A 25,942-nucleotide genomic window follows, 5' to 3' on the forward strand; every position below is an offset into this window, starting at 1 on the left:
CTCGTAATCTTCCACCGCCTCCTCCCTGTCACTTCGGATGTCCATCATATCTTGCGGTTGTTGCTCCAACTCTCCAATTCTCGCTCCTTCCTCCTCATCTCCCTCCTTTCTTTTCTTCCTCTTCCCCATTTTCCCTTTGATTGCCTTCCCTTTTGGTCCCATATTTAACAGAGATGTTTTCTGGTCGAACACCTAGAACAGAGTTATTTGAACTTCGCGCGTTTGGCTTTATACCCCTAAAACTCAACAGTTGCACAAATTGTGTACCTACGCCTTAAGGCTCGGTCACAAATGCCTTTACGAACTGCTACGAACGCCGTACGAACGATTTTTAGACAATTTCGTAAGATCTTCTTAAGAAGGCCGTACGAAACCAGCGTTTGTAGACCGTTCGTAGACCGTTCGTAAGTTCGTAGCCTGGTCGATGATCTTGTCCAAGACTTTTTTTACTTAGTAAGAAACCCTCTCTTCGTAAGGCGGTCGTACGAACGTCGTACGAATATCGTAAGAGCTACGCAAGATTTTGAAGGGTCGAGAGACAATTCTAGAAGCCTGAAATTCTTACGATGATTGTAAGAACGCTTTCAGTTGTTCACAGAGGGCTCTTACGTCTTTCGTAAGAATGCCTTACGAACGGAGATTCGTACGGCGTTCTTACGAACAACTCTTCGAGTTTGTTAAGGCGTTCGTAAGGGACTCGTAAGGCGTAGGTACACAATTTGTGCAACTGTTAAGTTTTAGGGGGTATAAAGCCAAACGCGCTAAGTTCAAATCCTCACTCTGTTCTAGGTGTTCGACCAGAAAACATCTCTGCTAAATATGGGACCAAAAGGGAAGGCAATCAAAGGGAAAAGGGGGAAGGGGAAGAAAAGAAAGGAGGGAGATGAGGAGGAACGAGCAAGAGGGGGAGACTGAATTGGAGCAACAACGTCCTCCTCCTCTACTTGTAGATGCAGCTGCAGTTGTAGTCTAGCTCCTTGGCACTATTGCAGTCTTGAAGTATAAAACTTTCAACGGCAGCGTCTTTTTAACAACCCGACAAAATTTACTTGCTTACTTGCTTACTTGCTTAATTCGAGTGGTGTTCTCGATCCACAATGGCACTCAAAGTTTGTCTGTCCAGCATTGCGGCCTTTATCTCGTTGGTGTCTAGACCAGTGTCTCTCTTAAGCATGTCAACAAAGTTGATCACTGGTCTGCCTGGTTTCCTGCTCCCATGCTTGGGCATCCAGTGTATCAGTTTGGAAACACACTCATTGTTCCTGAAGCAGTGGCCGGCAAAGCGAAGCCTCCTTATATTAATCTTCTGGCTTATTGTAGGTAGATTCCTATACAATTCTGTGTTGGTCATATATTGCCCCCAGCTAACATTTTGAACGACTCTTAGCATACGTGTGTAACAGCCATCAAGTTCTTTAGCAATTTTTGGTGTGACCGTCCATGCCTCAGAGCCATACAGTAGTACTGTCTCCACTGCTGCTGCAAATAGTTGAAGTTTAAATTCTCTTGAGAGAGGTGACTTCCAAAGCTTATTGAGTTTGTTACAGGTACGCCATGCTGCCGCTTTCCTCTGCTTGACATCCCTAGCCGTACTTTCCATCCATGAGCCTAGATACTTGAAATCTTGTACCTCGTCTATATTAGCCCCATCTTTTGTGTGTAGCTTCACAACACCAGTCTGGTTGCTTGACATAAATTTTGTTTTCATTGCATTTACCTTTAAGCCAACCTTTGCCACTTATGTTTCAATTCTTTGCAAAAGTTCCTGTGCCTAGTGCATCTCTTCTGATAACAGGGCGATGTCGTCTGCAAATTCGAGGTCTGTAACCACCTCTGGCCCGATTCTTCTGGATCTTCGCTTTATCAAATGTAATCCAAGTTCTTCCTCTTTTCCTTCAATTGCAGACCTTAGGGCATAGTCTAGTACGATGACAAACAGGTATGGTGCAAGAGTATCCCCCTGTAGAACACCAGCTGAGATCTCAGAAAGGTCTGTTTCACCATCAGGGGATATAACATTCTCCATAGTATTCTAGTACATGTCTCAAATAGCATCCAAAATCTGGTCTGGTATCCCGTAGGCTCTCAAAATTGCAACATTTTACCTCGCTGTATGCTGTCAAAAGCCTTGCAGAAATCTTTGAATGTGATGATTGCAGTCAGATTGTTTGCCTTAACCCCTTCCATAAGCCGCCTCAATGCTAGTATGTGCCCGACAGTTGAGCGCCCTACCCTGACACCATTTTGGTTTGCTCTTAAGTGTTCATCTAGTTGAGGTCGAATCCTATTCATGATCATTCTGTTGTAGGTTTTGGCAACTAGCGAGCTAAGACTGATACCACGATAATTTCCTGCCTGGCTGAGGTCACCTGACTTTGGAATTGGTACTATATTCAGTATTGACCACTGACTCTGCTTTCTGCGATTTACAAAGGCATCGTTGCAGAATTCCAGCACAATATCATCCAGATCACATCTCGTCAGGACCTCTGGTGGTATGTTGTCCTCGCCACAGCTCTTCCCTTCGACCAGAGATCTCTTGGCTTGGATATATTCCTCATGCTCAAAAGGCCCTGTTTTTATGTCAAGATCGGTAAATATTGGGTCTAGATCTTCATCTTCCTTACATATGTCTGGTGGTTTGCCTAGAAGATCCTTAGAGTGATTGTATCAATTTTGGACCCTCTCTTTCTGTGACGTTCCCTGGAGCATCACCAAAAGGGATGCTCCAGGGAACATCATTGATAATCTTCCAGCTTACCCCGTGTTGAGAGTTTGCGTGTGCTCGTTCAACCTCTTGTATCTTTTCAGTCAGATCTTCCTCCGTCACTTGATTGTATGTTTGCTGGTATGCATTCCTGATTGCATCCCTCGCTGTAGTGACTCAATTACATCACTAGAGTAGCGGGTTTTATGTGTCCTCTTCTTCAATGGAATGACTTTCTCTGTCGCTTCCTGGTTGGCCTTGATAAACCTCTCATATCTGTCGGTCGCAGATTCAAAACATACAAAAAATCGTAAAATCGTCTTACGAATGACTTGAGAGTGCCGTGAGTTGCACGTATGACCATCTTACGACAAAAATAAGTCGTAAGATGACAGTAAGTCTGACGAAAGAATAACTCAAGGCATTCTTACGAAAAACGTATGAATTCTAGGGCCATTGTATTACTGAAAATCATTTCGTTTCTCCAAAAGGTCTTAAGTTGTTCTTGCGAATTAAACAGCGTTCGTACGAAATTCGTAAGAAGGCCGTAAGAATCTGTGCCCCATCTACGAATCTCTACGAACTCCAGAATTCGTACGAACAGTGACATTCGTACGAATGCATCGTTCGTACGAACCTTTGTGATCGTAGCTTTAAGAGTACCTTACGAACGCATTACAAACACGAAGAGTTGTTCGTAAGAACGCCGTACGAATCTCCGTTCGTTAGGCATTCATACGCAAGACGTAGGAGCCCTCTATGAACGACTTGAGGCGTTCTTACAACCATCGTAAGAATTTAAGGCTTCTAGAATTGTCTCTCGTCCCTACAAAATCTTGCGTAGTTCTTACGATGTTCGTACGACGTTCGTAGGGACGCGAACGGTCTACTAACGGTCTACGAACGCTGGTTTCGTACAGCCTTTTTAAGACGATCTTACGAAATTGACTAAAAATCGTTCGTACGGCGTTCGCGGCAGTTCGTAATGGTATTTGTGACCGAAACTTTAGACCTTGAAAAGGGGAGTGATTTTCTACCATACAATGACCTTTTTAGAGTTCGTACGTTTTTCGCAAGAATGTACTTTAGGCCATCTTACGATTTTTTTTCCTGCTGTCGCAAGACGGTTGTATGTGCAGCTCACGGCATTCTCAAGTCATTCGTAAGGAGATCTTACGATATTTTGTATATTTTGTCCAGATGCAAAAAAAAAAAGTGCTACAGTCGAAAACTCTATAACCGTTGAAAGTTTGATACTGTCAAAATGACATTAGTGCCAAGGAGACAACAACTGCAACTGCAGCTGTATCTATTTATCTGTATCTATCTGCGTGGACCTCTCCGGGCATCCCCGCGACTCAGCCGGAAAAATTTTGGTCATGCTCAAAAATTGGGTGCGGTTAAATCGGACTTGCTTGCGCACCTCCGGGCAACTAAAGGCGAGATACGCGCTAGGTACTGTCAGGTGGGGACCAACTGCGGAGAGCTCCGGGTAGCAAATTCGTTTCCCCGAAAGTCAACCCGCAAAACTTCCCCAGATACGGTATAACAAGGCCTTGAGCATGCTCAAAACTTGTTCCGAGTGAGTCATGGGGGTTCGCTCGCAGAGGTACGCGCAGAACACCAGATATGAGACCCTTACCAGTAGCACCTCGCAGGCAACTTCAACGCAGGTGCATCCCAGTACCTGTAAGTCGCTCGTAACAGAAAACGGATCGGTTTCAAAGCTCTCACGCAGGTCACACGGAATACACGCAAGTAGAAGGTAAGCAGTACGTGTCAAGTAGGTAAGAAACAGGTGCGAAACTCGCAAACATTCTTGTCCGCCCGCGGAAAATTCTCCTGCGTGCGGAAAATCCCTCCTCGCAACAAGCCCGGTTAGCTTGCCCGGAAAGGTGTGACACGGCCTTTACGAAAAAGGGGGTTTCGTACGATGTGGAAAAATCTTGGACAAGACCATTGCCCAGGCTTCGAACGTAAAAAATATCGTCCTTACGGCAGTTCGTAAAGGCATTTGCGACTGAACCTTAAAAAATGAAAAAGAAAATCAGTGCTAAATGTTCATAATCCACATAGTGCACTGTCTGTGCCTCGAATATCTGTAACTATGTTATGAATACAATTTGTCACTTTGGAGCAACGTGTTTATTTTCTATTTCTTACAACTTATCGGCAGATGAAGCCACTGGAAGAAGGGAGGTGGACACAAAGCCGATGTTCAGTTTTTGCCTCCCAACATCTCTTGCTCTTCTGACAGAAAATCTCCCGAGAGAGATCATGGCCGACCCTGTCTTCCTCCCTATCTACTGTTTCAGCCTCACTTTGATTGCGTTCGGTGATTGCAGGAGAACACTTTAGCGGCCTTTCGGAGTCGGAAAAGAGGTAACTTATCTGATGCAAATCAGTTTGGAAAGAGCAAAAAAGAAATGGCTGTGTATTTATCGCAAGCCAACGACATCGATACCTCAAGCCATTTACGGGCATTTAGTTCCACCTTCGACAAGTTACAGCTGATATTGCTTTTTAAGAGGGAGAGGAAGAAAAACAGAGACATGCAAACAGCTAGAACATATCTCCTTTCTTTAAACTAACACCGTCTGATGAGGTTTTTCCTTGAGCGGTGCATGGTCATACTGCCATGGACGCTTGTTTTCTACTTCTGAAGTGACTATTACCACTCTGCCTCGTTTCGATCAGATATTTACAACACCGTGAAACAACGGCTCTATAGCTATGGGGCGGAATATCCTTATCTGTCAATCTGATCGTTCGTGGATCATTCAATCCGTTCCCATTTTATAGATTACAAATACAATCATTCTATCTTTCTCCCCCTTGATTTTCCGAAGAGCAATGTGAGTTTCTGATGTCCTGATTTTTTTTTTTGGAAGGATACGGGATATGTTATCCAGCGAAACAAGAATTATTTCGAGAGATCTAATCCATGTTCAAGATTTGGTTTATCTACCAGAAATATGAATCAAAGTTATGTTTCATTCAGTGAATCTTATATTTCTGAAAACGGTAGACTTCTGAGTTGTTTTTATCTTTATTTTTGGGCAGATGAAGTGTTATCAATTTCTACCAACAGCGCGTCTGACATTTCATGTTATGTCTATTGTTTTATATTATGATTAAACTTTTTATTGAAATCTCAGGCAAATAACGGGGGTTTCGTATACTCTCAAATATTTAACTTGAATCATGACTGAGGATATTCCTGCAAATATGGTAAGTACGGAAATATATTAAAAAATCATGGCCTCGGTATTCAATAATCATATACATATCACACAGGTAGATTTAAAATAAACATGATTATGAGTACATGAATTGACAAACAGAAATATGAACACATATACTAATGAACACACAACCTTAGTTGTGGTTCAATTAGCCCAAAACTTATGAATGTTGGAAATGATCCCAAGCTTAAACGAAGAATGTTCCTTATTTGATTTTGAAAATAATCAATGAATAAACAGAATAATCATCAGTAGGAAGTGATGGAGCGAAATATGGAATAAAGACCAGTTATTGTTTTTTCAAATAATTATATAGAAAATTTTAGAAATAAACGTAGTCACACATACAGTAGGGAGACGGCATTGGTCACTAAGCAGCGTATTGATAATAGGTTGCTCTCAAATGTTTCCTTGTACTGCTTTTGCTTAACACACTGAATAGATACTTTATATATTGTACCCAATGCATGGACATTGCCGCAAAATCTTGTTTGCATATAGGTTACAGAGCAAACACAGCAAAACATGTTCTATGTCGGGAAATCCATCAAATATATTGAACGTGTGTCACCACAATATGAAATGAATAAACCAATTGATATTATAAGCCAGCAATTCTACATGAGCACTTTGTCTGAGGGGCTATGTGATAAAACGGGGTGGGAAAATACGGATTTCACTTTGAGGAAGCAGGATGTCGTGAACGGGGCCGCATGCCACGAGCGGTGATGTCCATTTAAGTGGTTGTTTACATCTTAATTTGACGCGATTGAGCAGCTGCTTCACACCTCCGTGAACTCGTCAAACACTCCTCTTCTAGGGAACGCCAATTCAGGATCCGACGACGATGTGGGATATGGGAGGGGTAACTTTGGCGAGGGATAAAGAGAGAAGTATGTGCAGTATGTCCAATAGGCGTGTGTGTGTGTGTGTGTGTGTGTGTGTGCGTGTGTGTGTGTGTGTGTGTGTGTGTGTGTACTTTACATAGATTCTCTTTGTAAGGTACAGAGAACAAAAGACTACAAGAATTGCCTTCAGTAGTGATTGCGGGGATGAATGATAAAATAGCAGGCACACTTTTGGAGTATGAAATGCAATAGAAGAGAATACAGTTTCTCTTCAAATCGATGTGAGTATAGGTCCATTATAAAATGTGCAAAGCAAATGAGTGTATACTGTAGGGTTCAAGAGAGGAACATTTCGCCTGGAGGAGTGTTATTCCGACAGTGAACGCGGCCCACTGGCTGAAGACTCAGTGGCATGCTCCGTTATTAATAAACAATTTGTCTATATGTTTTTGTATCACGCCCCGTATGGTACGAGCAATTTGGGCATCTCTATAATTATGCACTCTAGCCATAGTCTGTATGTATATATATATATATAACATACATACGAACGCTTCTCAAACCAGAATGAAAAAACAAAAAACAGAAAAAGAGAAAACGGAACTACATGATGTTTTTCTTTCTCTAATATACCTGAAAGTATGCCATAAGTATCATTCATTAGTTCTCTAAATGCCACTGCTTTGTAGGTCTACATAGTCATAGTTTTCTTCAAATTATTGTAATCACGATTATTTCGTATTCCACTTTAATTTCAAATGAGTTTTTCGTCTTCGACATGAGCAATATCAATGTCGCTGTCATCGTTGACCCCATGGGTGACCGGCGAAATTAGGGCATCGACCATTTACCATTAACTCAGAGCTGGTCATAATCAATTAGGAAATTGTATCTCTAATGTCACTTTTTGATGATAATTATGAAGCGATTCAATGTTTTATTTTGACTTTCAAAAACTACTGCTTCAATACTGTAATGGTCTAGCCCATTTCTCTTTGCTTCAGCAAAGAAAATAGCTTTTATTCTATCATTCCTCCCAGTCAGTTCGCACAAAAGATAGGAAGTGGTACGATAGTGCGTTTTCAACTATCGAGTGACCGAAAATCCTTACGCTTATTTGAAATAAGGCCTTAGGTGCACAAAATGAACACTCTAGCATATTGTTGTGCATAAACTAGTAGCGTTTATCATAGCACTTAAATCAGATCCTTGTGATTTGTTTGATATAAATCATTTGTCCCATTTTATTTTACTATTACGTCCTCATTCATGCAATTTTCCGTATCGCCGATACCTGGGTGCCACGCGGCAAGCATCGCTTTAGATGCTGATATGGAATAGCTCAAGGAACAAACTTGCACCCCCGTTTTGGCGGCTAAATATACACTCAGTTCATCCTCCGCCTTTATCCAAGGGTATTTCCATCATGTGACCAGCACATTGAAGCCTTGCAGTAGCGAACCATGAGTCCAGTGACCGAAATCTGTAAAATTCAGAAGTTGTAAACTCTTTTTTGGGAGCTTATTTTAACCGAAGAAAAAAGTAGAAACGAAAGAAAAGTAGACGAAAATTACATTGAATTGTAAACCAACCGGAAGCGACAATGCTCCCGAGAAATCCCACAGTGCATCTGTGACAGGGCTCTGCAGCGTGCGCAGAAGATTTTTGCGCATCGGCGATCACCGTGCAATTTTGGATCCATGGGATTTGCACCCACGCCGAGAGCCCGGCAGCGCAGCCCGGCACACTACGTACGTAAAACGCTTGCGCGTTTGCAGTGTCCATGGGTCGCGCAAGAGCGTAGAGAGCGCTCAGTACTCTCTCGATCTCAGATCTTACAAATTTTTTCTTGTTTCTAAATTCAGAAAACATCATATGACAAGGACTATTTTTTAGGTGTTATATAAATCAAATAATACATGTTTTTCAAGCATGCAATGGACAGAATATTTCATGAGGTGAAAGATGAAATTATTGATCCATTCAACTCGGCTGCGCCTCGTTGAAGAGATCATTAATTTTCACTTTTCACCTCATGAAATATTCTGTCCATTTCACTCATAAACATTTATTATTGTATAATTACATGTGCAGTTTTCGCTCTTAGATTACACAATTCGTATCCGCCTAAATGCTGTTCACCGTTAGGTGCATGCACTTTTTGCAGTTTTGTTTTTCCCCTCTCTCGCACTCCCTTTCCCTCCCCCTCTCAGTGTGTGTGTGTGTGTGGGGGGGGGGAGGTGCGTCTGTGTTGTGTATGAATATCTTTGATTAATACATGTTTGTCTGTCTTAATGTGTACAATATTTGTGATCATTGTATATTAAATTTTGTCTTCATCCTTTTACGTGTTGTATGATTTTATTTACATTTATCTTGTATTCTTATCCTTCTTTACGAACCTTCGGAAGAAACAGTCCGCGGATTGTAGCACGTACTGTTAATAACAAAAAACAAACAAACAAACAAACAATAAGAGTGATAATTGTCTGGCTTAAAAAAATAATCATCTACTAATTTCATACATCTTATGGTCTCCTGGGCTTTAAGCTGGTAACACCAATTTTGACAATTACTGCAGAGAACTTTGCGCTTACAACACTGGAGAGATTTAAGTCGCTAATCATGTTTCTCTTTTCGGTGGAGAGTCAAATAACATAATCATTGAGGTCGGTAAAGATAAGGTAGACATTCCCATCGACTCTTCTTTATATGTTTTCTGTTTGCTTGATAGCTTGTTTGTTTATTTGTTTTCGCTAGTGACAGACGTGAACGTTTGAGACTATCCGCTGAGGAAAATACTGTTGTATCAATGTTTCTAATTGATAAGAGTTTGTTGTTGTTGTTGTTGTTGTTGTGGGCTTTTTTTTTTGGAAGGGGGGGGGGGGGGAGGGAGAGGTCAATGAAGCGAAGACTGTATCTGACATAACTACCTTGACTGACTGAAATATTCGTTGGACCACGAGCTAATGTCAAAATTTACACAGAATATGCGCAAAACTCGTAATGTGATCTGCAACCGTTGTAATGATGAAACATGACCCAAGAGCGAGTGACAGATTTGCAAGTTTGAAAGACGCACGACACTGCAATCTGATACCTGACGGTTCTTGCAAACAAATTCCGTTCAAATATGAATCATCACACTGGAAATTTGTTTGCACTGAAATGAAATAAAGGTTTTCTTTTGTCAATTCTAGATATGCACACGCACAGGACAGAAAATTGATAGTGACGTCACAGTGGCGTGACTTCAGATGCCTTAGAGATATTTGTATCTTACGTACATTTTTCTCTTCTTACCTACCCTCTATTGTAGATTGATCATTGAATCTTTGAAGTAATTTGTTGTTGCTGTTGTTGTTAGAGTAACGTATTGCTTGTGCTTAAAGAATATACATGTATTTCTTTGTGGTTTGAATAAGAACGAGGCATGTCCCATACGCACAACATATGCTTCATATTTTCATTGTTAACTATTCTGCTTGTTTATTTGAGATTTCCAAAGTGTGACTGAATTATCGTGCGTAATTCTCATCCGAGACTGAGTAATAAAGAATGTTTTCACTTAATTAGGGAGAGTATTTCCGTGCGAAGCGCGAAGCTCGCATTGTCTGATACCTTACAGTACTCAAGACGTAAGATGCTGCAGAGTTTAATGGGAGTGCTTGAAACTGCACTAGGGAATTAGTAGACGAATTGACGATGTCCGAATCTTTCTCTGCGTGGGCAGAGAATCGATTGTGTGGTTTCAAATTCTCGGAATACAATCCCAATATTTGTTTGCTTGTTTTCACGTTGTTGTTGTTTTTTATATATACATTTCAGAACACGCGTATCGAAATTATAGAATATATCATAGTTGAAAACATAACAGGGAAAGAACCCATAGCTATTTTCTTTCATGCATACATACAACATGTACAACAGAATACAGGGAAATCAAAATTCAGAAATCCATAATGTTATCATTATCTGATGAGATGCCAACATATTTTAGCTACCATGAAAGGTACCTTATTTTCACCTTTTAATTTCATGATGGCGGTACTGCTATGTTGAAGGGATTCTGGTTTTCAGAACTTGAAACCACACAATCAATGATCGTCCCACAAAGTGGAATGCTCAGGCATCACCGAACTCCGATTCAATGCCTGATAAGAGTTATAAGCTCCTCACACGGGACAAAATGGCGCCAACACAATCGCCTTCCTTTTCCCAGTACCATGCATGCAGTATGTGAATACGCATGCGCTCACTCGGTTTCGTAACGAAATCAACAAAATTTGTCATTACTATGGAGATGTAGTGACTAGAGTATATGCTAGAGAGTAAAATACCTGTGTGCCTACCGTTGAGGTAAAAGCGATCTCCTCGGAAAAAAAATGCAACTCCGGCGTCTCTTATTCTTAAGTTCTGCAATTGCAGAATATCATGTGACATATAAAACAAAACAAAAGCATACGTCAAACGGCCCGAGGGCGTAGAAGGAAATGCAATATAGGGCGGAATACACCGGCAAATTCGTCTGGGGTCTGCTGTCCTTGTCGAGCATTGAGCAAGGGTCTGCTACGGACAGGCCTTCTACTATGACACTTTTCTATGGGTGTTGACCATAATTACCCGTACTTATGTCTGTCAGTACCACTGGCAACTTGTTTGAATACAATCCCACTATGACATTAAGTTGGTCGTCCTGTGTGGGTTAACATGGACATACACTCGAAGCTTTCTCACCGGTGCGCCTTAGGAGGCTTTTCTCCATATGCTTCTTCACCAGTTGGTTCTCGTAATTCATTTATTCATCTATTCATTCTCTGGCTCTCCCCTCCCCCCCCCCCCCCCTTTGCCTCTATCTTTCTTTCTCGCGTAGATGTGCTCTCATCAGCCCAGTACATTTCCTTTGTTTGTTTTTTTTCAGCCTACCACCATCATCATTTATTGCTCGGTATCAATAGAAGAATGAATCCTTTATCCCTGCTTAGTATTTTGCCATACGTCAGACTTTGGAGTAAAACTTCTCATAGATATAGCATGTATCTTTCATGGTCCCAAGATATTTGATAACTTAAATGGTTTTCAAAAATTAAACAAAACAGGATGAAAAGAAAGCAACAAAAGTAATTAATGTAGAAAGGTTTTTAATGAAATCGCAACTCGACCTTGCAGAGCTAGCGTCATCATGTTTTTACTCTTATCTCGATCTAGATGAAAGTGCAACTTGTCTAGTTGTGTGATTTATTCCCCTCTTTGAGGGGGTTCGAATTCACATCATCATCATCATCATCATCATCAAAACAAAAGAGAATAATCTTCATTTGTTTATTTCGTTTGTTGGTCTGTTTTGCTGGTAACCCTGGTTATCGATTGGATCTGTTTTCAGATTTTCTACAGCTTCACCTGACATTTTACTTCCCTTGGGAATCCATGCGTGATGACCCTTATGTGTAATTCTGGTAGTCATACTTTGAACGAAAAATAGCCTGAGGGCACGCACATGATACAACGTCAGTGGATGAATGGTTGGTGCTCTAATTTTCGTTGGCTTTCAGCAAATTGATTATCTGAGCAAGATATGATGGGAGTTGAATGAAATCTCACTTAAGATAGTGAACGTATTACCTAGCCCAACATTCCTAGCTATAAGATATTTTTTTTTTTGCCACAAGTATGTGTAACGAAGACATTCTCCCTCCCCTTTTTTTGTGATAAGTTTGATGCAGTTTGTGAGATTGCATTTTGTTTTTGTCTGTCAATTAGGTATGGTGTACCTTACAACAAGACTATCTTTCTGACAAAGTTTGAGTGCTTAACTCTTACTAGTCTTTAGTCTTTCTGCCAGCCGATTTCAAACATTGCTACATGCATTATACATAGAAGATCAAAAATGCCTGAAAACAAAACTACTTTGACTTTGACCATCCAATTTGCATTTTGTGTAGTTAAGCCAAGAATTTCTTTCTGAGAGAATTTAACATCTTAACTACGACTAGTCTTTCTTCCAGGCGCTTTCTGTATACATTATATATGTATATATGGAAAATAATATTTGAAAACGCCTGGAAGCAAGAATGCTAGAATCTTGAAGACAAAATTAGTATATGAAGAGTTTATTCGCAAAAACCGGGGGAAATTCTGTCTAATATTATAGATTAGTGTGATGAGAAAGAGTAAAATATTACGAGTTCAACTGTAAAATTTTGATCAAATTCGGGTGAAAATAAGAAAGTTTTGACATATTTAAGTTTTACTGATTTCTTCAGGAAACTAGTATTCTTGAACGGTCAATATGAATATATGCAAATGGTTAAAGTGAGCATGTCATCCCCTCACAACTTGCCATATAATTTATAAATAAAATTGTGAAATTTCCAGTTTTTCGTTCAAACGCAACTATGCCCGAGGCTCAAAATCCTAGTATATCTTACTGATCACTATTTTGAAGTTATTCAACCAGGAATACACATCATGTTCAGACTTGTATGACAGAAACACTGAATTTTCGTCATTTTTAGTTCACGGTCAATGGAAAATTGTGAGGTTATGACATGGCTAGCTAACTCATTTGCATATTCATATCAACTGTACAACAACTGTTGTGCAGAAATTAGTAAAACTTAGAAATGTCATAACTTCCTTATATTTCATCCGATGAATTTATATTTTTACTCGATTTCCCCACTGTTGTGCACCATATCGCTGAACTTCGGGTCTGAAAATGCATAATCGTCCTCATGTTGGATGGGGATACCCCCCCCCCCTCCCACGCACACCCTCCACCACTCGGACACTCCACTCTCTCGACATAGAGCACATACAGGCTGTCACTTTTAATATTGGTTATTGATTTTTATAAACTTTTCTATGCTGCTCTGTCATAGACACTCAGTATAGTATATACAAATTATAGTCTTTCAAAAATAAGAAAGCTGATATCGGGACGATATGGAAATATGTTCCAGGTATAAATTGCGGTAGACGGGAAGAAATCTTTATAAATTCATTGAAAAATTGCAAACCTAACTCCTTCCTTTCCTTCCTCCCAAACAAACAAACCAACAAACAAACGAACAAACAAAAACCCTGTCTTTTTCTATACACGTCAATAATTGTTTTTTTAATAACTCATGCACCGATTAAAGAATTTATGATTTTTCTGTTTTGTTTTGCGTTTGCTAATTATTACATTTTTAAGAATTTTTGTAAGAATAGTTAGCGTGAGAATTCACATGACAATATCGTGATATCTGTCACCATCCCATGCATTTACCATTATTTTGCCATTGTTCGTGGGCGGTGTAACGAATTTCAGTTCCACATATGTAAAAGGTTCTCTCGCATGGGAGGAGGATACACCCCCCCCCCCCCCATTCAACCCACATCTATAAACTAAGTAGGCCTACACATTAAAATAGACGTACACACAAAAGAAGAGGTGAGATTCCATATTTAGCGATCCGCATTTTACCAGGAATATTTTCTATCGTCCTTTTTTGTATTGCAAAAATGTCAAAATATTCCAACCTAAATTGTACCCTAGATCATAGAATTTCAAATCTAAAAATGCAAAAGCTTACTTGTGAATGTGTGTGTGTGGGGGGGGGGGTGGGGGCACATCCTTCCCTCCCCCCTTTCAATGCGCCGCCGCTGTCCCTGAATAGTCATTTTCTTACTTTTCTTAATTGGAAAGTTTCTAAATGAAGAGTTTGTTCGCCAAAACCGATAAGTCCATATTTGCCAAATGGAGATATTTGCAATTAAAGGTCAAGAAAAATAAAGGGAATAATAAGAAGTAATTTGCATTTGCATTTGCAAACATCAAATTCAAATAGTACTCAACATATCGTCAACTTTGACAGTAATTGGCAATAATAAAAATAATGATAATCATGATAATGAATACAAAATGAATGCTGAAAAAGAGGAAATGTAGGCCTCGCATTTTTTCTACATTATATAGTAATGTCATAAGTTATCCACACCGTAGTTCCTCTTGCTGTAACCTCGGTACACATAATGAAAATTAACTCTACATATTCCATCCACCGTTTACGCAGTATTTATATAATGTGTTTTCATTTAGCTCATCCTCTACTAATAGACAAAGGCATAATCACGTGTGTCTGAGGAAACAAAAAAATCCTTCATTGGTATGTATAAAATGGATGACAAAAATATCCCCAGACAATCACAGTCAGTAAACAATAACAAATGACAAATCATATTTTAAGAGGACAAGTGGAGAATGCAATAATTTGTAAATATATGAAAAAACAATATATCACCAGACGCATGATTCTTGCTTGCACTCCCCAAGTTCACATTTTGATATGCGATCAAATCAATTACGTATACATTGTAACGAGTCCTTCCATGATACCAAGATTACTGAATTTGTATACCTTTTTAAAGGGATGATACAGTATTGATGGAGATGAAAATTGGGTTTTAACTTTTTCGCGAGATACCAAGAAAACACTACGAAATAGTACAGAGCATACCATTTTAAGAGGAATTCAAAGTTTGATAAAAATCAGGTTTGGAATAGCTGAAACATTCAAAAACGAAGTAAAAGAAAAAGATTGTAATAAAATGTGGGTTCCACACTTAATAGAATCACTCTGTTTTGGACATCTCGGCCATTTCAAAATCAGTTTTCATCAAATAAACGATGAAATCTTCATGGAATTACATGCTATTTCATATTTCATAAGAGGTTCCTCACTATCTCACCAAAAAAAAAAAAAAATGATAAAAACCTGAAGTTAAGTATCAACCAAAACTATACGATCCCTTTAAGTTTAATCTGCGATAATGGTGTAGAGTAACCCTCCCCCAAATATCCTCTCAATTCATCTTTCTTTCTCTCTCCTTCTATCATATCCTTACCTCTGAAACATACGAAAAGTGCATAATATAAAGTCTATGTAGATAGATGTATGAGTTATATCAACTGAAAATACCAGTTGAGCATTAAAGATTAAAGCATTAAGCTTATAACGATTGACTCCTCAATGTATATGACATGATATAAATGACTATTTCATGTGTAGACCATTACAAAATATCTGTATGTATAATGTTGAATTGTGTGGAATCGTTCGTGAATATCATATCACATCAAATGACTTTCAACTTATCTTCAAATATGTTACTTATTCATAATATCGATTAATGGGTTGTTGTCGAAAAGACACGGCCCACGTACAAGACAAGCTTGCAGAAATATGGGCCACTCAGAATATCGAACTCGCAATACCTAGAAAAAATATACTGGAACAAAAGCACGAACAGAGGCACACGAAGCTAACGGTAAACATAGACGTAGAAAAAAAACAAAACATGTTCTTTGAGGAAACACGCCCTCCAGCCATATACAAATCTTTGCATGCATACCAACCACCCACTGTCAGCTGGGTGAAAGAATAGTATACCAGAGACAACTTTTGTTTTGTTCATGCAATTATAGTTTCAGAATAGTCTTCGTTCATCTTCAGTTATATGAATTAGGAATATCACAGGCATCACTATAAGATACCAATCAGGGATTCGAAAACAGCCATTACAACGTCATGATGATGAACGATACTCAGTGACAGTTAATGATTTTTTATTTATATTCTGTGCTTTGACAAAAGTATCTGTCAAGCTAACTTCGAATTTGTAATGTAAATGGAAACATTGTGGATTACAGAAGTTGTATAATATAGGTCGGAGTCCTTAGCATCTCTACTTTAGGTATAGCACCTTTTGGGTCTCTTGCTACAGGGCGTATCAGGACAATTACATTGTGTACCTCCGAGCCCGAGGACAATTACCCCCCCCCCCCCCCTCCCTTCCCGGCTAAGTACCGGTTATATATAGGGTTATAAAGATTTGGTAAGGGTTAGGGCTAGGGCTAAGGTTAGTATTTGGGGTAGGGTCAGGATAAAGTTCATGATAAAGAGTAAGGTTAGGGTCAGGGAAAAGGCCTGTAGGGGTAATTGCCCTGGAGGTAATTGCACTAAAACCGCTGCAAGGATATTCTATGTAAATTGCAATCGACACACCTCGTACCGTGCATTATGATGTAAAGCACATGTACACGCACACGCACACGATTATAAGAGTTGTGTGTATTACCAAAGATTTTCTTGATCATGCAATCAACTCACACTGACAACTATGGTAGATACTATTATCGCAATTGTCGGTTTTTATGTATAGAAGCGGATTAACACCTGTGAAGTGCAACTCCTTTCTCATTGCTTTTTTCCCCCCACCAAAATCATAATTATTGCAGTTGATAAAATCTGAAGAGTGTTTCTAAAACAAGAATTTTCAGTATACATCAATTCCAGACGCATGATAGAAAATATTTCCATGGAGAGAAGTGTCGCTAAATTTTCGATTCACAGCAGAACTCAGCGTCACGAACAAGTCATCCGCAATGCATGCAATCCAGAAGTCGTGCGAGTATACCTGTATCCAATTATGAAAGCACCTACAATCCATTATTGTGCAAGGTAATGACTGTTTACGATACAATTTGGATTATTTTTGATATACTTGTGGAAAAATTTGTTAATATATTATGAAATAAATCAAACTTTGGTAAACCTTCTTTGAGCGTTTTGTGAGTTTTGTGATGTCCATGCAGGGCTTCCATAGTCATGAAAGATAAAGTCAAGTCCCTGCCAGCGAGGGCCCTTTGGACCTGTCTAAATTCCAAACCTATACTTCTTTGGATAACTGAATTTGGTATCACTGTTTTGCAGAAAATTCGCAATCAATCAGCAAAGCTGTGTTTGAAAAAGCTGAAAAAGTACATGTTTCGTAGTGACTATGGAACAGCGAATAAAGCAATTTCATTGGTAGGAGAAAATAACTGATTTATTCAGTAGGAGTCATGGTGCACGGGTTAGGCTCTCGGGGTCATCCCACGAGACATACGACTCACCAGACCGACATTGAAAATAGGTCCATGAGTCATACAGCCCACGAGTTATAACCCATGAGCAATACAGCCCTTAAGTTCGACACTAGGCAAATAAAACCCATAAGTTCGACACCAGGCCAAAAAAAATAAGGCTCACGGACCAATACTACGCAAAAAAGGCTCACCAAACCGACAGCACGCAAACAAGGCCCACAACACCGACACTACGCAAACAAGGCTCACGAGACCGACACTACGCAAAGAAAGCTCACGAGACCGACACTACGCAAACAAGGCCCACGAGACCAACACTACGCAATCAAGACTCACGATACTAACACCACGCAATCAAGACTGACGATACCAACACTACGCAAACAAAGCCCGCGGGACCGATACTACGCAAAAGAGGCTCAGGAGACCGACACTAGGTAAAGAAGGCCCACAAGACCGACAGGATGAACAGCGCCATCTATACAAACCAATGAGGAGTGCGTAATCGTATAGGTTGTCTCGATATTGGTGTAAGGAAGAAATAAGTGATGGGAAAGGGGAATTGCTGGGGTATTACAGCGTCAATTGCCCTCCCTCACCTCCTGGAGTTTTCAAGACCTCTGTGTGTGCGTGTGTGAGTGTTTGTGCAAAAATTAATAATATTCACTAAAAATGTGCACCGAATCTGTCCACTTCAATTTCAAAAATGCAAAAGCACCGTCGTTTGCGCGTTAACTCCTCGACCTCTTTAAGAATTCTTGATCCCCCTAAAAAGATTTATCCTCCTGTCCCTTCCTGCAGAACATGCACCCACTCAGAAAAAAAAATGTATATCAAGGTATTTCTTACGAATCAGGAAAAACAGATGCATCCATGAAAATAGCTCTTTATTTCTTCAAAAATACCGTTTTGAGGAGAATGAACACAAGCCTCAAATCAAGGAGTCATTGCTGCAATATGTATAAGCCTATATATATATTTTTTTTTCATCAATGGGATTTCATACAGAGAAGAATTGGTTTCCTAAGACTTCTATACAGTCGGGTAGGATACTAGTATCTTATACTAAACTAATGGAGTGATAAAGGAAGGGGAAAATCTTACATCTTGCCCATATATTTCTTAGCTAGAAATGGGGAAAGCCTCATAAAATCATAAGAGACCTAAACTTGAAGCCATAGGCCTACATCTTTCTCGTTATTTTCCTCTTTTCCCCTTTTTGACTTTAATTCAACACACTGTACTGATACACAGGTAATTGACATATGGATGGCGCTGTTCATCTTGTCGAACTCAATGGCTTTATTTGCCTAATGTCAAGGACATGGGCTTTATTACTCGTGGTCCTATTATACGTGATGTCGAACTCGTGGGCTTAATTGGTCACTAAGTGTCGATCTTGTGGGCTGTATAACTAGTGAGCAGAATGACTTGTAGGCAGCATAACTCGTGGACTGTATGACTCGTGGGTGTCGGTCTCAACGTGAACCCAGGCTCTCTCCCTGTCATGAGTAACAATCACAATAACAGATCTAAAGAGGCCATCGCATTGACTCGCTCGGCTACGGCTACCTATCTTTTCGCTGTCAGTGCTATCAGCATGTAGGGTCTTTGAAGAAGGCTAAATTAAATATACCAAAGAAGGCAATGCTTTTTTGGGGAATAATTATTTATATTTCTTTCTTTTTCAAGGCTTGTCTCGCATGGCAATGACCAACAGATGGAGAACACACGGGGGTCATCATGGTTTCTGGGAGCTTTTAAAGTAAAAGAGAGGAAATAATAGCAACAACAACAACAGCAGCAGCAGCAGGAAACTGAAACGTAAACGTACACAAACGTCATCATATAGTCAACAACTGACCTTTAATGACGTAAAGAGTAATAAAAATCCTCCAAATGATCTTGGAATCACCAGAAATGATCACAATGAAATAAAAACAAATCGTGTGTTGTTCGTTCTTTTGTATTGTAATGCACTTTTGATTTTATTAGGGATAATGACTCTGATAACCTCGCAAACATGAAGCTCTTTTTTTTTCTTCGTAAGTGCCCTGGTAATACGTAGATTAATATTTATTCCGCTCCAAAATGCAACCCGAATGATGCCTCTAGGAATAGCACTCAGACATTTATGAACACTAGAATGACCATTGTATGCTTACATGGCAAACATGGTTGATTGCCGTTTTTCCCAACATGCACCATTTTACCATTAATGCATTGCAATCTATATATCCATCGTCTGCTAAAAACAAGAGGCCCATTCGGGAAAACATCATGGCGGGTCAGGGTAGTACAGAAATCTAACCTGGTTACCTTTCTAGTGGACAAGCCACCTTTTACTGAACTCTCATCTCAAAATCTTACCACAACACTTAAATTTTGAAAAAAAATGTGTATACATTTCGTAGGTGGCTGCAAGCCCCTAAGCACTTTAGCACTCAGCATTTAAAAGACAAAACACAACAAAAGAATACCCTAACTGCCAGACTTTTTTTAGTCAGCTCTTCGGGTAAAAACGATGAAGTTTGATTCGCAATTTGGTTTCGCCGTCTGCTGAGACACTGTTTAACACTAAGGTAGCTTAATTTCAGATATTGTCAAAATTAATTGACTGAGCTATTTAATGATTTATCGAACTTATTGTCACGAGATCTATGAATAACTTGAATGTATCACTTCGCAAATGGAAGACTTACGGAATGGTAGTTACGGAATGGAATGATATCAATTATAGTGGTCTTTTAAATTATCATTCTTGTCACAGATTTGAAGAAAAAATAAATAAACGAATATTTGTCCAAAATAGTTTCAACCCACTTTGTGTTGTATCGCAGTTCTTTCTCTTCCATTAAGGATATATATATATATATATATATACGTATGTATTATATATATATACACACATACATACATAATAACTATATATAAACAATCTCTATTTTTATCTGTATTGGTAAACAAACAAACAAAAAAGAAAACATGTTAACATATATACCAGGTCCATGGTCCTATTCTGGACACATGGCAGGTAATGACATACTTACACAGTACTAACGGTGAACAAGTTAAAAAGTTATATGTACAACAAATTTTTGTGATTAACAAAACTATCAGACAACAATCTAATTGATCCTACTTAACATATTTCTTTTCTATTGTGTTAAGTGGTAATCCAACTACTAATTCATACATTTATCCAGGCTACATAATTATTACATTACGAAGTGTCTTATAATTCTAACTATAGTGTTTACCGTTCCCCCAAGTCTTTTGTTTTTGTATTCAGTACAATGTTGGGAAGGAAGACACTATCAGAATTATATATATATATATTAGATGGCCTAGACAGTTTCTGGTATGTGATTGGTCGAGAGCTCATCACGTGATGCTGTTTGCGAGGATCGCAAATGTTATATTTTCCCAGCACGTTATATTGACCAACTGGTCAACTGAATATATTTTTTCCATGTGTGTCGCCCTCTTACGGTTGAAAAACAAACAATTACACCAATATAAGGGTGTGGAACCACGTCGGTAAATGGGAGGAGCAAACGATTACTATCGATAACTGCAGTCTGGATCGATATAATCTGTTCCCACTCACCCCCCCCCCCCCACCACACACACACACACACGTACACACACGTCTACACACACACACACACACAATACGTGAGAGAGTAGACGGCACGGCGCGGCGCGGAGTAGCGTCATGCGCTAGGCGCTGCCTGGATGGAAATTCGGGAAGCTAAGATTTTGGAGGATCAGAAGGATTCTTACTCCACTAAACATGGCCTAAAACAAGCGAGTTAATAGTCTAGAGACATTTTGTTCAGTTCAGTTCTTAGAACGAGGGCGATTATGCATCTTTGTATTGACGTAAACGCCAGGAGAGTTAGACTAACGTTAGATCCAGGCCTAACGTTTCAATGCATCGAACAAACCACAAGTGGAGGACTAACTGTTCGTGTTACGACACCGAGGAGACTGGTTTGCAAATCACTGTGTTTCTAACCGTTACAATGTTCATCTCTACAACAGAGGGGGAAAAAGACTGATTTTGAAATTGCTGCAGATTCCTGATGACAGAAGGTAGACCTACGTCTATATCATACCGGTCCTAGCACAAGACAAATTGATTGAAAATCACAGGGTAGGGCCTATAACGTTAGGCCTAGAAAAAGATGATGCACTGGACTGGGGAGCCAATTTGGACGCATGTGATGTACCGGGCAGCATGTTAGGCCCTTCTAACAGTTTGACTGAGTTTAGACACTGGAAACTCTAACGTTAGAGTTTTCTAGACGCTAACATAGACTTAGTTACGTAACGACAAATAACGTTAGACCGTGTATATTCTTACGTTAGAACTCTCTAACGTTAGATCTAAATTAGGACTAACGACGAACGTTAGAATAGAGTCTATCTAACAGTAGGCCCTATAACATTTAACAAACATAATTAACTAGAATCTAGACATAGGTTCTAACGTTAGGGCCTAATGTTACCTGTAGAAACAAATGTCAAATGATAAAAATTGCCCAGTAGGCCATAAACGTATAAGGCATAAAGTTAGATTTGTTTTGTGAGTATACCCTAAAACATCTGCTCATCTTTTGGACCTGAGCCTAATTTAACTATAGGGCCCTAAAGCGTCGTTACTTGACTTGAGCCTTTAGGGCCTACTGTCGTACGTTAGAGGACATGAGCCTAGCAACTACACTACACAGTCCAGTCGCCGCTGCGCTGTACAACTACAAAATCGCGACAGCGCGCACACAGCGTCTAGTCGGGCTAAAACATGAGCGTATGCATGGTTAGGCTATACGTCGTTAGTGTAGGCTCTTCTGTAAAGCACAATCAAGGGCAAGGCCATCTAATATAACAGATATCGACTGGTAGGGGGTGGAATGTAACAATCTTTGGAACGCCAGGGAGATATATTTTCCCTTGGGAAAATATAACTCTCTGGCGGTCCAAAGAATGTTATATTCCACCCCGTACCAGTCAATATCTGTATAATATTTATATATATATGATAAAAATCTATTGCCATTCTAAGTTTTTATCACATATATATATATATATATATATATATATTATATAATTTTATATATGTATATAAATTGTTTAATCTTATATTTCTCGTGATCGCCGTCTGCTTGACTCATCAAAAGGAAACACTTTGTTCAATCTGATTAATTGTTTCTATTCAGCAATTTGTCAAGCAACAAGTTATCATACGCTTTTACTTTTAATGGGTTTATGTAAAAGCTGTATTTTCTGGCGGTCTGAAAGACGTACAGGGTAAGAAAGGGGGGGGGGGAGAATACGTCCTATTTACCCATGAAGACTGACAGGATATGCGACTCATCGATTATTTTGTATACCCTGATTTATAGCACGGTCTCATTTAATTTCTCCCAAAGGACAAAAGAAAAACACAAAAAAGAAACAGTTTCATAGAATTAACGAGTCGTTCGATAGACAAATTGCCCTGTTACAACTCGTTCCCTCTTGTGTTCAAGACTTTTGACGGGTTTCAGACGTTTTCTGAAAAGCCACAGTACTATGAAACTGTGTATTCTAACTTTCTTCTTTGTTCATCCATGTTGTCTTATGTTTCTTAGATTTCTTCATTCTCTTCTTGTATGTCTTTATTAACCTTAACAGACGGTCGTCCACACGTCAACGCAATCGCTAGGAAGGCGATAGGTAATTATCGATCGATACTCGGGCGATCGTATCTATCGCACTAAACTAGAGTGAGGGGAGGTTTCATTACTTGACCAGCGTCTGAGATCGATGTGATGTGTATATATACACGATATATTTGCTGCAAACAGTTTACGAGGTCGGCTTTTCGAGAAAGAAATACTTGCAAACAAAACAAAAGAAAATAAACAAAACAAACATGATGCATAGGGAAATAAAGTCAGAGTGATACTTGGAAGAGTGAAACACGGAGATAGGTTCAAAAACCCGAACATCATTGAGAGGTGAATGTTAGTCAAGCCGCACCGAGGGCGAGGTGTAAACATGCAAGCTTCTTCTCCCCCTCTCTCTCTCTCTCTTTCTCTCTGATGGGTGTACAATTGTATCTAGACCTAAATCGAACTTAGACCAAAAGCTTGAGGTCTAGAATCGGTGAATTAATTGATACATCGAGAGATACCAAGTAGCCCATGCTTTTTAGATACGTGTAACTAACATTAGTTCAGCGTGACGACATTATGATTCGCTATCATTAGCGCGGGCGTATGAATGTATGTATGTGCCTTTATCAGCCACACACAAGTCATATCTGTAATAGTGGACTTTTCAAGACTACGGATTATCACATGCAAATGCGGCAAGTTGCTATCACATAAATGTGAATCAAAAGCAATTTTGTTGCAAGGAACCGTAATGATTCAAATCATAGGGTACAATATGATAAAGATTGGCATATCACAATGATACTGATGATAATGATAACATTTATATGAATAACAATAATGATTTTAATGATAATAACAGCGATGAAATTAATGACTACAAGGAAATAACAGTAATAAATACAATGCTGATAACAACAATCTTTCATTATCAAAATGACGAGTGCACATATTTTTACCTTTTTCATTCTTTTAAAGATAATTTTGATTGTATTACACTATTGCGGCAATAAGCTACTTGACAAAAAAACTTATATCAAAAGAACAAGAGAAACCGTGGCTCATATTCAAAGATAAAGCTGGATTCAATTGAATCAATGATGTGCTTGCAATATGTGAAAATTGTTCATTGAACGACCTTTGTTTTCTTAATTAAATCCCATGTGAAACCCAACGCTGACTCACAGGCTGATAGCACGCAGAACCAGGTTCAATTTGATATAGATAGTTTTGCAGTAGAGAGAGACTGCAGCTTTTTCGACAGAAGACAATTACTAAGTAATTATCGAAGATCGACCTGTTTCGTTGTGCTATTTTTTTTTTTTTTTTTGATTTAGTGAATAATTATAACATTTGAAGTTGGATGGATGGGGTTCAGGAATTAGCTAAGAAAAAGGAGTAAACCTCACAGTATCTACTGTATACGCCACATATTTCGCGAGTCTGAATTTACGCGAATCGGGAATTCCCGACAATTTCGCGAGTGGCTGAATTCGCGATCGTGGAGTCCTGTACCGAACGAAGAAATGTACAGGCGTACATCACATCCACATCGGGAGCAGAGTCAATATTTTCGCGTGTCTTTAATTTCGCAAATAAAACCTGACTCGCGAAATTCGCGAAAATAAAAGCCTCGCGAAATTATGCAGGAAGAGAAGGGTGAGGGATGCTATTGGTACGGAGGAGAAGGGCAGAGAAATACATGAATAATGATTTGGAGATACAAAAAAAAAAAGATAGAGGGATCGAGGCGAAAAAGAAGAAACAAGAAGCGAAAAGGGGATGAGAAGAACAAAAGCACATGAGGAGAAAAAGTGTAAAGAAGGAGAAGACTGGAGGTAGAATAGAAGCAGATGGAAGGAAAGATATCGAATGATAGAAAACAAACCAGAAAAGGAGACAAAGAAAGAGGAATTGGAAGAGGAGAAGGTAAAAGTGTTGGAGGAAAAAACACTAGAGAAGCTTAGCAAAAGAAGAGCAAAACCATGGAGGAATGAAGGAGAAGAAATAGGACACTAAAGGCAGTGGAAAGATGAGGATTATTTTCGGGAGTGAGTGAAGGAGGTGGAAAGAAGAGTTTGGCTGTTTCAGCTTTACTTTACCCTCATGTCTTGCCGAAATGCGCGCGGTTAGCCATGTCACGGCGTTCAAGTGGATGAATTGATAGGTGCAAGACTTATTGATTCGCGTTGTTGAATCGCGGGGCTGCGATACTTTCCCGACTTAATTAAGTTGTATGGAACATTCCCCTATTTCGCTCAGGCGTAAGAAGGTCCAGGAGGAAAGAAAATAAAGGACAAAAGATAAGGAGGGCAAGGGCTGTTTAGAGAGGACCTTTTGTTTTAGGCTGAACTTTGACCTTTGCAAAAGAACCCTGCGTCTAGACATTGTCGATAGTACATTTTCCACTCTTTCCCCTTATTTCAATACGTGGGATGTAACCTAGCCACGTCTGCGAAAATCGACACATGGTTCGAAAGGGTTTCCTTTTGCTTTTGAAGTAGAGGAAAAAGTGGATGCGAGTATGCAAGAAAGCAAGGATCTAGATTAATGTAAGAGTTCTCAAT

The sequence above is a fragment of the Diadema antillarum genome, unplaced genomic scaffold, assembly GCF_040938485.1.
Source record: "Diadema antillarum isolate AM-2024a unplaced genomic scaffold, OU_Dant_1.0 seq00000829_RagTag, whole genome shotgun sequence".
Lineage (NCBI taxonomy): Eukaryota > Metazoa > Echinodermata > Echinoidea > Diadematoida > Diadematidae > Diadema > Diadema antillarum.